Raw genomic sequence first — 5,874 nt, forward strand, 5'->3', positions numbered from 1 at the left:
CACATTGTCACAATGACATGGGCTTGTCCCCATCTCTAGGTTCCCTGAAGGTTTAAAAGAGTGCTGGCTGTCCTAGCCCACTGTTCCTCTGCCCCTGGATCTGCTGAAGCAGCCTTCTCCCGGCCAAAGCCCTGGATTGCAGGCAGTCACTATGCCACTTGAGGGGACCAGCAGGTGCCTTACACAGCTTTGTGAGCTGCTGAGTTTGTGCTGCCTTATTTCTGCTTATGTGAGGCCCATCTGTAAGAGCAGGGAGCACATGGTGAGAGCGTTGCCAAGTGCTTGTCTTGAGGAAGGAGACAGCTTGGTGCAGTGGTGGGGAGAGCACCTCCCTTCCCCAGGCAAGTTACAGCCGGCCGCAGGTTGTTGTGCGCTGCCTGGTTTGGAGGTTGGGCTGTTGCCTCCAAATTACTGCCACCAACACCCCAGCTGAGCTCTCAGCAGACTCTGAATTGATGTGCCAAGGAAGAACTGGCCCTAAGGAGTTGCACATGCTCTCAGTCCTGAGATCAGCACTTAGGTCAGACATCAGGGAGAAATTCTTCCCCATGAGGGTAGGAAGGAACTGACCCAGGTTGCCCAGGGAAGCTGTGGCTGCCCCATCCCTGGAGGTGTTCAAGGGCAGGTTGGATGGGGCTTGTGCAGCCTGGTCTGGTGGGAGGTGTCCCTGCTCATGGCAGGGAGGTTGGAACCTGATGATCTTTAAGGTCCTTTCCAACCGTAACTATTCAATGATTCTATCAGTTCCTTTCACTCAGCATGGACTCAGAAAACTTCATGATCTCTCTGCAAATAGAAGTTGCCAGTCTCAGACACTGGCAAAACACACCCCTTAGTGACTTTGCACTCATACAGGAATGTTCAAGTTCAAACAAAACTGACTTTCCTGCTTCTGTGGGTCAGATGGCTGCAGGTATATCAGATTAGTCCCCCTGTTGCCACGGGAATGTTGTACATGAGAGCTGGGCTGTGGGAGATGGGCAGGATTTGCTCCTGGTGTGGACAGAGCCAGGCACTTGCCCTGAGGAGCCCAGCAGAGCCCTGTGCCACTGGACAGCCTCTCAGGCAGAATTTAGGATTACAAAGTCTCTGCCTGCCTTAATTTACAACTTACATAATGCTTCGTTGGGCAAAGAACACCTGAATTGTGGGTTTGTGCAGAGAAAAAAAGCAAGTAGGTGGGTTAGAAAATGAACCGTCTATAATTAACTGCGGTATCTATGTCGTGTTATAGTTTGACATGGTAATTTGAACACATGTGCCTAATGTTACTGTGCTTTTAAAGATCTCTCCTACTTGGTTATGTGTAACAGTAAGTAATGGGCAGGTCCTGGTTGGGCAGGAGTTGGCTGGGGAAGTGCCTGTGAGGAAATGTCTGTGCCAGGGGCTGGATGACAGCACAGGTGCCCCTCGGGGACTGCTTGGAGCACGTGCAGGGTGAGGCTGAGGCTGCAAAAGAAGATCTGAAGGGCAGTCATACCCCAGCACCTACCTGTTCTGTCCTCATCAGGGATCATCTTTGACTTTCTTCCTCCTGTTCCACACACTTGTACCTTTCCCTTGATGGTGGGTGTACTTGGGGACTGGAATAATGATGGTTTTGTGCAGCCTGGTCTGGTGGGAGGTGTCCCTGCTCATGGCAGGGGGGTTGGAACCTGATGATCTTTAAGGTCCCTTCCAACCTTCACCTTTCTATGGTTAGGTGAAATCCAGTCTGGGGGAAAAAACCCTCAATCACAGGAAGTTTCTTTGCTCTGCTCTTCCAACTGCTGCTCTTTTAAACTGCATATCTGTACCCGACATCACAGCTGAACCTTAAATGCTTTTCAAGTCTAGAAGTGGTCTGAGAGCATTTACATTTTGGTTTTGTTTGCTTTCCTGGCTAAGACTGCAAGCACAGCCACCATGTTCACACAAGAGGGGTTTCACTCGTGGCATTTCTATCCAGGAGCACACAGAGCAGTGCCAGGGGACCCAGCAGGAAAGCCCAGTTGTATGAGCCTACCAACCTTCATCTGCAAAGAGAGGGTTCAGAGGGTTCAGAGCAATGCTCAGATGTCCTGTGCTTTTCCAAACCATGATTCTAAACATTCTGACAATTACTAGACAAAGAAATCTTGCAGGCACAGTAAGACATTAGGTTAACCCTAGGTCTCTTTTCTGTACCTCATCTTCATTTTTGTGTGTGTTTAGGACATTCAAATCCTCACATCTCTTTGAAGCACCCTGAAGCTTTTATAGACACATCAACAACTTGTGTGTCAAGGATGAGAGTTGTGATTAGCTGCTGTTGAAGTTGTCCAAAAGTCTCCTGTTTTGAACATGAGCTTCAAACAGCAGATTGTGTTTAGACCTTATCACTACCTCTCTCCAATCTTTGAAATGTCTCTAAAATCAGCTTACTTCTGTTTATGGAGCTACCTACCAGCTCCCAGCTCTCTACCTTCTTCTTTCCCTGTGAATTCCCAGTTGGCAAATGCCACCCAGAGACCTCCCCACTACCCTCTCTCCATGCCAGGGGCTTAGAGGTGGTCAACAGCATCATCACCACCTTTCCAGGTACTCCTGGAAAGTCTTGGGATTTCTCTGTGATTGAGATGCTGCCAGGAAAGAAAATGTGGAGCATGGCAGGGAGAAGACCACTAGGGCAGAGAGAGAGGGTGGGTGAAGCAAACTTAGGTGAAGTCTCTGTGCTGGCTGCAGTGCTCCAGGGACTGCACCTGAGATTGCACACACCATTTTAGGAAGGTGCTGGAGCCAGAATGAGCTTCTCATTTCTGTCTTCACAGCCCTGTGAAGTGACTCACCCTCTCTGGGAGTTGTTCCCAAGGGCAGGAGTGGGAGCGAGGTGTCAGCAACTGAACAAAAAAGTTAGGTTCAGGCCCCAGAAAATGTTCTGCTGTTGCTGTGGGTGGATAATGACACAGCCTGCACAGACACAAGGCAGAGCAGCACAAAGCCCAGGCAGCAGGGTGAATATAGGCAAGAACTGTTTAAAACTGAAAGGCTGTGCTTTGGGTTTTTTATGTGAAAGACCTAATTATGGGGACTTCAAATCCTGTCAGAGCAGCTACTTCAGATGATTGAGTGCTGGTTGCTCACAGCATGGAGGAACATTCCCAGGTTGTTTCAGACAAAGTCTTTAAGGACCTGTTTCTTTGTCCCTTTTCACACAGCCAAACCTTTCTTATGCCAACAGCTCACCCAAATCAAGGCTACTGCACTAGAAAGAACTGTTTGCAGAAGCTGAGGCTGGGTTGGAAGGTTTTTGATGTGAGTCTCTTGCTGTTGCATGGGACAGGGCAATGCAGGACACCCTGGGGTGCAGCACAGTGGGATGCAACTCCAGCAAAAGGTGGAAGTTGTATCTGCTGCCTTTTAGAGTGGATTTGATTCAAGCCTTTTAACTCCCTTCAGCAACAGTAGGAGTGTGTTGCAGGTATTAGCAAGCTCTTACCTTGGGGGTTATTAGGACAGATATCCAACAAATGCTGCTGTTTCATGTTTTGGCTGTGCCAGGATACTGTTGGAAGTAATTATTTACTGTAGGACAACACCAGCATTACTAAGAACAGCTGTGGCCTTGTTTCAGACTGTTACTTGCATTATAAAACTGAGATACACCTACATGGTGCAGCAATCTCCTTGCTTTAAAAAAATTCCCCTTTTTTTTTTTCCCACTTGCCCATCCCACAACAAAATACTGTGCCCCGCTAGAAGCACAGGCAAGAAACCTTCCTGTGAGTCTCCAAGGCAGCTCCCACCTGGCACATGCTCCCTTTCCCATAGCATCAGATGCAGGACTGAGACAAGGTGACACATGAGCTTTGGTTTCAGCAGAGCAGAGGATCACACACACCCAGGGCAGATCCCTGGAGCTTTTCACTCCTGGTCCCTCTTGGCTGTGTCTGCTCAGGGTGCTGGGTGCAGTGTAGGCCCAGTTAGGAATCTCTACAGGCAGAGCCCCAGCAGTGCAACTCCCTGTGAACTGGAGCAAGTATAATACTGACATGATATTAAGCATATTCAGGCTGTTTGAAATTTCCTATTTATGCCAAGAGGTTTATGCCTGTACAGGTACTCAATAACCTACCCACATTTCTCTTACTGCAAAGATAAAGTTGTTTTACATTTGAACAACTCAAATTGTAGACAGATTGCTGGGGCCTCAAGTCTGGACTTGTCTATTTTATTCTCCTTTATATTAGCTGTATGAAAGTAGGAAAACTTAAAAACAAAATCCAGAAAGCTCCCCCAGCCTTTGGTCATTCTTGAAGAGGAGATGTTCAGTGCTTTGCAGCAGCACCTGCTCTGCTTGGCTAGAAGGGGAAGGACCATGAACATCTCCTTGTATCCCAGAGGTCCCAAGAATGCCTGTTCCAGAGCTGGAAGGGGGAGCGGTAGGGTAGCCCCAGGTGCCTCTGTGGAGGGAAAGGCTGAGAAGCTGCTTAACTCAGCACTTTGGTGGCAAAGCTCTCATCCATGTCCAGCATCATCATGAAGCCGTGGCGCTTCAGGATCTTCAGGCGAGTGACGTAGTGCTCAAGGTTCATCTTCACAGCTTCATCCAGGAAGGGCAGGTCTGGCGGGATGGAAACCAAAACCACATCACGCTTCTCTTCTGCTGGCTGAGGTGTTGGAGGAGCTGAGGCTGGAACATCCTCAGGAGCCTCATCCACGTGAGTTGCCCGTTCCTGCTCCAGTCTGTGTTCTGGAACTATGCCCTCCCAGGTCTCCTGGCCAGACATCTCCATTGGACTGCAGTGGACGTCAGGCAACTCTGGAGGAGGAGTGGGAGCACCCAGCTGGACAGCAAGGTCTTCCTGGTGCTGCTGAAGCCTGGCTGCCTCAAAGCAGCTGGCTGCCTCTTCTTTGCTGGCTGAGTGAGTAGCTGGGCCAGGCTGCTCTGCTGGGCCAGCCCAGGGGTGCTTCAGGCCAGGGGGGATGCTGGAGGCATGAGCTGTGTCTGCTCCATCAACGACAGAGGGAAGAGACACCAGTGGAGAGAAGCCAGTGTTGCTTGCTGTGATGGAAGTCTGTGAGGGATGCCTTGAAGGGGCCAGAGACTCCCTTGCAGAGAAGCAGTCGGTGTCAGTCATGTCAGAAGTGGGAGAGTCTTCTCGTGAAGGGAACAAAGAGACTGGAGAAGAGCAGGTATCGATAGTCCAGGAGCTGTTGTCACTTGGAGGGTACAGAGATGTCTCTGCACAGGAGCTGGCTCTACCTGACATGATGGGACTGTGGAAGTCTTCCCTTGAAGGGGGCAGAGAGGCCTGTGAATAGGTGACCTCACAGGCCATGTTGTTGCCCTCAGGTGTCTCCGAGCTGAGCCTGCGTGAGCAAGAGGAGGGGCAGCCTGAGCCCAGCACCCCCGAGCGCCTGGAGCTCTCCCTCCTGCCCCAAGGGAGGCAGCATCCTTGCCTTGGGGACCCACCCAGCTGTGCCCCAATTCCCTCCCCAGGGGCCTCACGTGTTCAGGTATCTCATCAGGTGCTGGATGGTCCCGTGGAGCTGCTGGGCTGTTTGCTGCAGAGCATCCACCACCGGGTCCCTGCGGAGGGGCAGAGGGCAGCGTCAGTGGGACCTTGTCCTGGCGGGGACACACGGGTGGGCGCTGCGGGGGAGAGGGAGCCACTCACTGGTGCTGCAGGGGCTGCAGAGGCTCCGGCAGGTCCAGGCCTCCAGGCAGAGGAGGCAGAGGGAGCTCAGGAGGCCTCCCTGGTGGGTCAGGGCAGGTGGGCTCAGGGCCCGGCTGGAAAATGGCCTCCCGTGCCAGGCAGAGCCCTGCAGCTCCCAGCCTGCCGGCCCGGCTGGGCTCTGCACCATCTCTAGCTCCTGCCTGGGGCTTGGCCCCCGTCCCTGCCAGGCAGCCGA

Source organism: Chaetura pelagica, unplaced genomic scaffold (assembly GCF_000747805.2).
Source record: "Chaetura pelagica isolate M959 unplaced genomic scaffold, ChaPel_1.0 scaffold46, whole genome shotgun sequence".
NCBI classification, from domain to species: domain Eukaryota; kingdom Metazoa; phylum Chordata; class Aves; order Apodiformes; family Apodidae; genus Chaetura; species Chaetura pelagica.